Raw genomic sequence first — 11,901 nt, forward strand, 5'->3', positions numbered from 1 at the left:
CGCCGCCCGGGAGGAGAACTGGGAAACGGGCTAGATGACCAGGATTATTAGGCCAGCCAACGGCCGAGGACCCCCTAGAGGGGCCCTCGGGGAGCTCCGGGAGAGGGGTAAGGAGCCAAGTCCCCACCGAAGCGCTGGCAAGAGAGGGCCCGGGCTGGCTAGAGGTGGACACCGACTTCCTCGAGGAGCAACGAGGGGATACCACTCTCAGCCGGGCTTGGGAACAGGCGACTAGCCCACCAGGGGAGGAAGACCCACCCCACCGCCAGCCACAAGGGCCCCGATTTGAGATCCATCGGGACTTACTCTATCGGGTGGTACCAGAACCACAGACAAAGGAAGAACTACGCCAGCTGTTGGTCCCGCGGCGGTTCCGACGGGACTTGCTCCGTCTGGCACATTCGGTGCCGTGGGCCGGACACCTAGGCAGGGAGAAGAGGTTGCAAAGGGTGGCCCAGAGGTTCTTTTGGCCGGGCATCCATGCAGAGGTACGAGATTATTGTGCCTCCTGCCCAGAATGCCAGAGAGCCGGTCCAAAAGGTGTACCAAGGGCCCCCCTCGTACCCTTGCCGGTGGTGGGGACGCCTTTTGACCGGATAGGCCTGGATCTCGTGGGACCCCTGGAGAAGAGCGGCACGGGTCATAAGTACATCATGGTGGTGGTCGATTATGCCACACGCTATCCCGAAGCGGTGCCACTGAGGTCCACCACAGCACTGGTCATTGCTAACGAACTATTGCAGATCTTCGCTCGGGTAGGTATCCCGAGGGAGATACTAACGGACCAAGGAACGAATGTGACCTCTAGATTGATGGCAGAGCTGCGCAGGCTGCTGAACATCCGGGCACTAAAGACCTCCGTCTACCACCCCCAGACGGATGGCTTGGTCGAGCGATTCAACGGCACTTTGAAGGCCATGCTGAGAAAGTTTGTAGAGGACGACCCACGGCACTGGGATAAACTACTCCCCGCACTCCTCTTCGCGGTGCGAGAGGTACCCCAGGCGTCCACGGGGTTCTCCCCCTTTGAGCTCCTCTACGGAAGGAAGCCCAGGGGTATCCTCGATCTCCTAAGGGAAACCTGGGAAGAGCAGGAGACCCGTGTTCGAGGGTCGGTGCAGTATATCCTCCACCTGCGGGAACGCCTCCGGGAGCTGGGGACCTTGGCCCGCGAAAATCTGGTTAGAGCCCAGCAGACTCAGGAGGCTCAGTATAACAAGGGGGCGAAGGTGCGAACTTTCGGGCCGGGGGATCGGGTCCTCTTGCTGCTTCCTTCCTCAGAGTCCAAGCTGCTGGCCAAGTGGCAGGGCCCCTTTGAAGTGGTCAGGCGGATTGGGCCGGTCGACTATGAGGTACGGTTGTCCGGGCGAAGGAGGGATACCCAGGTCTACCACGTGAACCTCCTTAAGGCCTGGAGGGACCGGGAGGGCCTGCTGATAGCCCCATACCCGCCAGAACCGGAGTTGGGGCCGCTGGTGGGAGAGCCCGAGGCAGCCGGGATGGCGGACATAGGCCACGAGCTTACCCCAGCCCAGCAGGACCAGGTAGAAAGACTGGTGGCGGCGTTCCCCGTGGTTTTGTCGACGCGACCCGGACGAACCACGTTAGCAAACCACCACATCGCTACCATTCCAGGGCACAAAGTGCGGGACACACACCGCCCGCTCCCCAGGAAGATGTGGGAGACAGTGAAGGAGGAGCTCAGGCTGATGCTAGCCTTAGAGGTGGTGGAAGAGTCGCAGAGTGAATGGCGGAGCCCCATAGTGTTGGTCCCCAAGCCAGACGGGTCAGTCAGGTTTTGCATCGACTTCCGCAAGGTAAACGCAATTTCACGTTTTGATGCCTATCCCATGCCCCGGGTGGACGAGCTGCTGGAGCGGCTAGGAAAAGCCGAGTTCATCTCCACCCTGGACTTGACGAAGGGATATTGGCAGATCCCGTTGACACCGGCCTCACGAGAAAAGACAGCATTTCCAACGCCATTCGGACTCTACCAATTTACTATGATGCCGTTCAGATTGCACGGGGCCGCAGCTACCTTCCAGCGACTCATGAACCAGGTGCTGAACGCACACAACGAATACGCCGCAGCGTACATCGATGACATTGTCATCTACAGTAGCACTTGGGAGGAACATCTGCAACACCTGACCGAAGTTCTACGGGCATTAGGTGAAGCCGGCCTCACCGCGAACCCGGCGAAATGTCACCTGGGCCAGAAGGAGGTGACTTACCTGGGCTACACGGTTGGCCGGGGGAAGATCCGTCCCCTCGTAGACAAGGTGGAAGCATTAAGGACGTACCCTACGCCCACAACCAAGCGGCAAGTCCGGCAGTTCTTGGGGCTGGCCGGGTACTATCGGCGGTTTGTGCCTAACTTCGCCACACTCGCTGCCCCACTGACAGAGTTGACGCGCAGTTCACAACCCCAGAAAGTACGCTGGACGGAAGGCTGCGAAAAGGCCTTTCGCGCCCTGAGCGCACAATTAACACGGGAACCGGTACTAGTCCAACCGGATTTTTCAAAACCCTTCATCCTACAGACGGATGCCTCGGAGGTGGGACTGGGGGCCGTACTGTCACAGGAGGTAGGGGAAGAAGAACACCCGGTCTTGTACCTTAGCCGCAAGCTGTTCCCCCGCGAAACCCGGTACTCCACCATAGAACGCGAGGCCTTGGCAGTGAAGTGGGCAGTCGAAGCACTAAGGTACTATCTATTAGGGAACCCCTTCTCCTTAGTGACTGACCACGCGCCCCTCCGATGGATCAATAGTATGAAGGAGACGAATAACCGGATCATGCGGTGGTACCTGTCCCTCCAACCCTACGCCTTCCGCGTGTCACATCGGCCAGGCAAGGCTCATGGGAACGCGGACTTCTTCTCCCGCATCGGGGAGGAGGAGGGGGAGGCGGGAGTCCAGGGTCAGCCGGGCCCGACGGCTGTCTTAAGGGGGAGGGTGTGTGACGGGGCGGGACAGCCCCGCACTGGTACAGCAGGGGTTAACCCTTCTTTGCTAGCAGAGGAAGCCACGCCCAGGAAGCTCTGCTGGGCATGCTCTAACTGGCAGACCGGTATAAAAGCCTGCAGGTCTGCTCAGTCTGGGCTGGCCACCGGGGGAGAAGGACGCAGACCGTCAGCTCCTGCGGACGGAGAGCCCATGAGCCTGGACCGGGGCGTCAGCCGAGCAGAGGCCGCCACGGAGACCCCGGGGAGGGACGCCGACCGTGAGGGACCTACGGGGGAACCGCTCCCACAACGCCGACGTCCGGCTAGACAGGGTAGGAAGTGACCCAGGGGGATTGTCGAGACTGACAGCCTTAAAGCTGCAGTACCGCTCGGTGTGTTGCGGGCGGATCCCCGCCGAGCGGGCAGCAAGGAGAGCTTGCCACAATCAGGGCCCTGGGTCGGGGCTCGGTGGAGAGGGCGGGCCCGAGTCCCCCTACCCCACCCCTTAATACCCCGCTCCGAGGGGGGGGGGGTCTATGGACTCTGGCCGCTAGGCCGTGCTACCCCGCTCCGAGGAGGGGGTTGTTGGACCCTGGCCGCTAGGCTGTGCTACCCCGCCCCGAAGGGGGTGTTTATGGACTCCGGCCGCTAGGGCGTGCTACCCCGCCCCGAAGGGGGTGTTTATGGACTCTGGCCGCTAGGCCGTGCTACCCTGCTCCGAGGAGGGGGTTGTTGGACTCCGGCCGCTAGGCCGTGCTACCCCGCCCCGAAGGGGGTGTTTATGGACTCTGGCCGCTAGGCCGTGCTACCCCACTCCGAGGAGGAGGTTGTTGGACTCTGGCCGCTAGGCTGTGCTACCCCGCCCCGAAGGGGATGGTTATGGACTCTGGCCGCTAGGCTGTGCTACCCCGCCCCGAAGGGGATGGTTATGGACTCTGGCCGCTAGGCCGTGCTACCCCACCCCGAAGGGGGTGTTTATGGACTCTGGCCGGTAGGCCGTAATACGCCGGCTACCAGGGGCAGACCGAAGGACAAGTGAGTGGCGCGGCGCTAGGCCCCCAGCCCACCCCTGCCACAAGGGGGTGCTGGGGTGCCAGACCCATCACAAGCACCTAACGCTTTCTGAGAGGCTTCCCACCCAATTACTAAATGTGAACCTGCTTCGCTCACAAGGGCTGAACATATCAGGTGGGATGGTCACAAAAGCAGGGCACTTCTGCATTCAGCAGGGATTTTGGATGTGCACAGAACACAGACAGGACCAGTTCCTGCATGGCTACAGAACTGCGGTGAAGTAGAACAATGTTCAGCTTGTGTGATTGGAGGATATCTGGATCCATCTTATAAGACTGTCCTACATAAATGAAGAAAAGTTGAGGTGCTCTGTTATTCTTTTGTTCCACTCTTCCTGTCCATGGGGAACTGGCCAATGCAATATCACTGTCTTCCTTTTCAACAAACCAAACTAAAACAAAATGGCAATGGCTGTTGAAAATAACAATTCCAGCCCTAGTTAGCACTGGGAAGACAGCAGCATTTGTTGCTCAATTTTAGCCAACTTTTTCTACAGCAAGTTACAGTGGATCAGCATATTTGATTTGGGAGAAATGAAGTACCAGCTGCCCAAATTGAGCTTGAGGACTCCTGAATTTTGAGAGTGTTCAAATCTGGAAGGCAGGTGCTAGATTCCCTTTCTGAATATTGGATAAATCTAGAAAGGAAAAGCCAATTTCTGCTTCCATGCCTCAGATGTGGAAATCCTCCTACGTTCCTGGTACTGTATCTAAAGCTGCCCAAGCCCTCTAGTAGAGCAGAGGTGGGCAAACTATGGCCCGTGGGCCATATTCGGCCCATGGGACCATCCTGCCTGGCCCTTGAGCTCCTGGCCAGGGAGGCTAGCCCCTGGCCCCTCCCCCGCTGTCCCCTCTCCCCTGCAGCTACCCTGCCATGCGGGCAGCAATCTGGGTGGCGGGGTTGGACGTTCCTGCCGAGCAGCTCTGGGCAGGCAATGCGACTGCCAGACATGTGGCTCTGAGTGGCATGGTAAGGAGGCCGGGGGGTTGGATAAGGGCTGGGGAGTCCTGGGGGGCCTGTCAGGAGGTGGGGGTGTGGATAGGAGTCAGGGGATGGGGGGGTTGGATAAGCGTGGGAGTCCCAGAGGGCCTGTCAGGGGGTGGGGTGTGGATAGGGGTCAGGGGATGGGGGGGTTGGATAAGGGCTGGGAGTCCCAGGGGGCCTGTCAGGGGGCAGGGGTGTGGATAGGGGTCGGGGGATGGGGGGGTAGGATAAGCGTAGGAGTCCCAGGGGGCCTGTCAGGGGGTGGGGGTGTGGATAGGGGTCAGGGCAGTCAGGGGACTGGGAGCAGAGGGGGTTTGGACAGGTCCTGGGGGCAGTTAGGGGCAGGGGGTCCTGGGAAGGGGCAGTCAGGGGACTGGGAGCAGAGGGGGGTTGGATGGGTCGGGGTTCTGAGAGGGGCAGTCAGAGGATGGGAAGTGGGAGGGGGCAGGGGCCAGGCTGTTTGGGGAGGCACAGTCTTCCCTACCCAGCCCTCCCTACAGTTTTGCAACCCCAATGTGGCCCTCAGGCCAAAAAGTTTGCCCACCCTGTAGCAGAGCCTCCCCTCCCTTACTTTTCATTTTCACTTCTGGTGGGATCCATGTACCTCCCTCACTGGGCTTCAGACAGAGAGGGGCACTGTGCATTCAGTCCACCCAATTCCTTCTTTGGGGGCTGCCAGGTGGGGTCACACCACATCCCTAATCCAGCCTGGGGAAGTCTCCTGAGGGTGATATCTGGGCCAAAGCCTCCTACTCCTTGGGCACATTTGTTCCCCATTCACACTGCCACCCCCTTCTAGCAGCCAGCTCCCCATCCACAGCAAGCTGCGGTGCATGGGGTCTCAGTGCCACCCTCCCCGCCCCGGTCCCTTTCCTGTGGATAGCTGCCAGGGAATGCTGGGAAATGTAGTTCCTTCCCTGCTCCAGGGCCCGCTCTATAGGCAGGGATCTGGCCAAGGAACTACAGCTCCCAGGGCCCCTTGGGTTCTCAGCTCCCAGGCTGGATCCCTGAGGCTCTGCTCCTGCAGCGAGTGCTACGGGCCCCTTCTGAGCTTGGGCCCGGTGCTGTGGAGCCATTGGTGCCATGGTAAATCCGGTACTGATCTCTGGGACTTTTCTCCTAACTGCTCAATTTTTCATCAGTGACAATCAAAAGGAAGGTAACAGGAGAGTAACTCTCCATTTCCTGCATGAGCTGCCACAGACATCCCCAGTGAATCACAAAGATGTGTGGCCCAGGATCATGTTGCAGCAGTTGCACTCAAAGCAACTATGTTGGCAATGCCAGTCACAGCAGCCTTTTCATCAGCTCCAGGCTTCTGGTTTGATTCTTTCCACTGCTCCTCTCCAAAGAGCCTTTTCCTTAGCAAACAATTACTTGGATTGCCAAGCGAAGTCTCTTCTGTTAGAGGAGAAGGTGAGCAGAGGAGACAGAAGCTACACAGGCACCACTGGGAGTTGAACCCAGGATCTTCTGTTTACTAGACAGGTGCTTTAACCAGTTAAGCCATGGTGCCTGCTGCAAGAGTTTGGGTGCAATTGTTCCACTTGATGGTCTAAGACAACACCTTCAAATTCCAAAGTACAGATGTTCCCCATTTCCCTCAAGACTTGCAGACCTTGAGGTGTCTGGCTCTCTGTGCACAGAAAACCACAGCTGAGTTGACAGAGGGCTTCTAACATGTGCTTCTCCCACCAGCCGCTCTGATCATATGTCAGAGGGGTAGCCGTGTTAGTCTGGATCTGTAAAAAGCGACAAAGAGTCCTGTGGCACCTTATAGACTAACAGATGTTTTGGAGCATGAGCTTTCATGGGTGAATACTCACTTCATCAGATACATGTAGTGGAAATTTCCAGGGGCAGGTATAAATATGCAGGCAGGAATCAGGCTAGAGATAACAAGGTTGGTTCAATCAGGGAGGATGAGGCCCTCTTCTAGCAATTGAGGTGTGAACACCAAGGGAGGAGAAACTGCTTTTGTAGTTGGCTAGCCAGTCACTATGTGTCACTGGTGTAGATATGTGGGCAGTGTTGGCATCGAGGTTTGTTGCATGGATTGGTTCCTGAGTTAGAGTTACTATGGTGTGGTTGCTGGTGACAATATGCTTAAGGTTGGTGGGTTGTCTGTGGACGAGGACTGGCCTGCCTCCCAAGGCCTGTGAAAGTGAGGGATCATTGTCCAGGATGGGTTGTAGATCACTGATGATGCATTGGAGAGGTTTTAGCTGGGGACTGTAGGTGATGGCCAGTGGAGTTCTGTTGGTTTCTTTCTTGGGCTTGTCTTGCAGCAGGAGGCTTCTGGGTACACTTCTGGCTCTGTTGATTTGTTTCATTATTTCCTCGTGTGGGTATCGTAGTTTTGAGAATGCTTGGTGAAGATCTTGTAGGTGTTGGTCTCTGTTTGAGGGGTTGGAGCAAACGTGGTTGTACTTCAGCGCTTGGCTGTAGACTATGGATCGTGTGGTGTGTCTGGGATGGAAGCTGGAGGCATGAAGGTAGGTATAGCAGTTGGTGGGTTTTCGGTATAGGGTGGTGTTAATGTGACCGTCACTTATTCGTACCGTCGTGTCTAGGAAGTGGACCTCCCATGTAGATTGGTCCAGGCTGAGGTGGGGTGGAAGCTGTTGAACTCATGGTGGAATTCTTCCAGAGTCTCCTTCCCATGGGTCCAGATGATGAAGATGTCATCAATGTAGCATAGGTAGAGAAGGGGCGTGACTGGACGAGAGCTGAGGAAGTTCCAGGTCAGCCATAAAAATATTGGCATATTTTGGGGCCATGCGGGTGCCGCTGGTCTGGATGTATATATTGTCACCAAATTTGAAATGATTGTGCATGAGAATAAAGTCACAGAGCTCAGCAACCAGTTGTGCTGTGGCATCATCAGGGATACTGTTCCTGACAGCTTGTATTCCATCTGTGGGTGGGATGTTTGTGTAGAGAGCCTCCACATCCATGGTGGCTAGGATGGTGTTTTCTGGAAGGTCACCAATGCATTATAGTCTTCTCAGGAAATCAGTGGTGTCAACGAAGATAGCTGGGAGTGCTGGTGGCATAGGGTCTGAGTAAAGAGTCCACATATCTGGGCAGTCCTTCAGTGAGAGTGCCAATTCCAGAGATGATGGGGCATCCAGGATTTCCAGGTTTGTGGCTTTTGAGTAGTAGATCACCCCGGTCGGGGATCAAAGGGTGTGTTGATTTGTTCCGGTATTAGTGTAGGGAGTGTCCTGAGTAGATGGTGCAGTTTCTTAGTGTATTCCTCAGTGGGATCTGAGGAAAGTGGCCTGTAGAATTTGGTATTGGAGAGTTGTCTGGCATTTCTCCTTTTGGTAGTCAGACCTGTTCATGATGACAACAACACCTCCTTTATCAGCCTCTTTGATTATAATGTCAGGGTTGTTTCTGAGGCTGTGGATGGCATTGCGTTCTGCATGACTTAGGTTATGAGGCAAGCGATGTTGTTTTACCAGAATTTCTGCCTATGCACGTCGGCGGACACACCGTCATTTCGAGAACCAACCTCATTATCTCTAGACTGATTCTTGCCTGCATATTTATACCTGCTGTTGTCAGAGTTGTACCGGTGTGGTGCTCTGCTCTCTCCAATGTTGATATCACTCGGCTGCGTGCGTGAGTTCCCTCTGTGTGCTGCCCCAGCTCTGCGCAGATAGCTGACACAGCAGACCCGACGAGAACCCCCAATTTGTTTACCCAATTTGTAGTTACTATGTAACTTAGTTTCTTTACCAATTTGTTTTTTTCCTTGTCTTCATGTTGTTTGCTGCCATTCGTTTGTTGATTTGTACCTGTGTGTTGGTTAAACAGTTTAGCAAGGTTATACACATTGTACATGTTGTACAGCAATCATACAATACAGCAAACAATACTGTAGTACAATAATAATACAGTAGTACAGCAATAATACAGTTGTTTTTACACAATAACCAACTTGAAATTAAATGACAGTTTTTCTGGTCCAGCTAGTGGTTTTTAGCTGATTGTTAAATTAATTGTCCATATATTGTAGATAGAGGTGTAATTGACCAGTCTCTTATTTATAAAACACTTCATTTTTCTTTTCTTAATACTTGGGGGTTTCTTCACTGTATACAGATATGAACTGGTGTCTTCAGGGTGTGATATTTTCTGGTGTCTTTGGTCTGTGGGATGCAACTTAAACAACTTTTGTTAGTTAACAGTAAAGTTTTTTGTTTGTTTGTTTTCAGTAACCCAAACTTAATACACAGTTTTAACTTACTTTGTTTACAATGTAATAAGAACAATGTAATAGGGACCGAGCCTTTTATAACACAAGCTATACTTTTGCAATTGTTGTATAGACATTCATTTTCATTTGAGGTGCATTACTAATATTTCATAGTAAATATAATGCTTAACAGCTAAAATAAATGCTCACAATCTTCCATGAGAAGGTGTATTACTTTCCTTTGCTGAACACTTTGTTTCAGCAAAAGAGTTAGTAACATAATTTTCAACAAGCTTTTTAGAGTTAATTTGCTTGTGATACCAACTTCATTCTTGTTAACTGTTTAGAAGCACAAACCCTAACAACCATTGCTTCCCATTAACATAACATAACAAAAGAAAAGCACATAAAACTAAACCAGCTATAAAATTAAACCAAAATAAATTTTAAATACAAATACATGCAAATACTTTGAGGGTATTTGAGGGTATACTTTTATGATGCTTTGTTTATGTTTGGGAGCCAAAGGTGGAAACCTGTTAAAATTGTTTGGTTAGCTTTATGCATAAAATTATTATTTCAAAACATTTTGGTTATGACATTTTTATAACTATATTTAAAAGAGCAAACAAGTTTATAAAAAGCCCACGTTTATTTATAAAAATAGTCACGTGACACACACAACATAGACACAAGACACATACATGACATACAGGACAAACTTACAATTAAAAACAAATGGCGCCAAAATTCTATTCATAACTATACAAAATAACACAACCAAAAATAAAAAGTAAAAAGTTATTACCTTATTTAAAACTTGTAGCATAAATTTGATAAAAAATATATTAATGTTTGCCAAATGTACTATATTAATTTGGTAACAAGGAATTTTGCATTACTTTATATTTAACATTATTTTAAAACTCTGCTATATGGAAATAAGAAAAGTCCATGTTTTAAATATTAGTTAGTGGTTAGCAGAGAGTGCATTTCTGTTGCTTGGCAACCATATCTTCAAGAAAGTTAGAAATAATTCCAGCTGTTGCATTCCTGAAGGGTTAAAATAATTAATTTACTGGATTTGTTTAAAGTAAAATTTTTTACCTTGTTTTCTTTTTGTTTCTTATTTTGTTCTGTTTTCAATTGCTTTATATTTTGGAGGTTTCTGTAAAAACTATAACTTTTAACTTTTAAAACAAAAAGAGAGCCTAAGTGAGGAGAGGCGGAGGGGGGGGGAAATGAGGGGGGGTGAAGAGCAACCTAGGAAGGTAGCGAGACCTGAGCCAAGAGAGATTAACTACATCAAGGTATTTGAAAGTACAAGCAGCAGCAGCAAATTTAGCAAACTGAGAAAACATAAAGACAAAACTTAACCGGTATGTAAAAATATATGAAAAAGAAGGTTATATTTTCAGATATGAGCACGGAGTGTGGTTCCATGGGTCAAAGCAATTGGGAACCTGCACAGTTGGGAATTACGCCCCTGGTTTTTATCCTGGCTGTGAGAGGATATTGGGGGTAGTTACCTGCTCTTGTAAAACCTGAATTTGTCCCCCCAGTGTCTGTTGCTTTTGTGTGCATGCCAAATGGATAGTAAGAGTGCCCTTTTTTGCTGAAGTTAACTGTTTCTGGGCAGCTCCATGTGTTAATGCATCAATTGTAGGTGTTAACCCGCTTAATTTCAGTTTTTTACTTTGAAATTCTTTTTTTATTCACTCCCCTGCGATCGAGTCGCAGCTCCTGTCTCCTAATGTGCTCTGTGAACTGTTCCATTTTTTCCTTCATTTGATTTACCAATTCAGTGAGAGTATTGTTTGCTACTCTTTCCTTCTGTGCCCTTACTTGTCCCGTTCTGACAGGCACCCGTCTAGGTTCCCGGTTTAAGTTTAACTGGAACCCGGCTTTTATCATAAGGTGATGGTTGCAATGCAGTGGACCCTGTTTCATGTTTAATTTTACTAGGCCAACCTTTTTCCACTTCTGTCCCCATTCTTCAGGCAGAGGGTAGCTACCTGAAGCCTGCTGTTTACCACCAATATTTATAACAGGGGACGGCACATGTATTTTTTGTAGATTCCTTACAGCTGTTTCCTGTGTTTCACTCTGTTCCTGTACTGGTTGTCTCTGGGCTGCTTGCCACCCTGCAAGGGGGGTGGGAGCATTCCAGGGCTGTGTAGCTTCTTTCGATTCTTTTAACTCTTTCTTTGTGTATCTCACGGTTACTTGATTTGGCCAGCATGCCAGGGCATGCTGTTTTAGAAGCCATTTCATAGGCCATCGACTCAGGAATGTTGTGCGTCGAATAAAATTCCTTGGCTTTTTTTTACTTTTTATTTACTATTGTCTAGTAGAAGCTCGGTCTTTGTACACCGTCGTCTCCTACCACATATGCTAGTCCATGTTTACCCCACTCTCGCTGTTTTTTAAATTCATATGGACCCCCACTTGACTGACATTACCCGTCGGAGCGTCCGACAGCAAGAGTTATCAAACTCCTCTGTGGGGATCAATAAATTAGGGAAGGGGGTTTACAGCAGGGTTCCCTAGCACGAGGGTTATGCTGCCATGTTGGATTGCGGAATTCTTTTAGCCACAGCAGATGGCTGGTTTGCTAATCCAAAAGGCACTCGCTTATAATCGTTGCCTTACTTCCCCCCAGATCAGCGGTCGGGGGGGTCACCAGGGT

At 51.1% G+C, this 11,901-nt stretch overlaps 1 non-coding gene across 1 annotated transcript; it reads right to left on the bottom strand.

The window, feature by feature from the left end:
- Nucleotides 1-6,447: 6,447 nt before the first annotated feature.
- On the bottom strand, nt 6,448-6,521 carry TRNAT-AGU. The gene has a single exon. It is a non-coding gene; the product is annotated as a tRNA-Thr (tRNA).
- Between the last annotated feature and the right edge of the window lie 5,380 nt (nt 6,522-11,901).

This window comes from Mauremys mutica, unplaced genomic scaffold (genome assembly GCF_020497125.1).
Source record: "Mauremys mutica isolate MM-2020 ecotype Southern unplaced genomic scaffold, ASM2049712v1 Super-Scaffold_100101, whole genome shotgun sequence".
Lineage (NCBI taxonomy): Eukaryota > Metazoa > Chordata > Testudines > Geoemydidae > Mauremys > Mauremys mutica.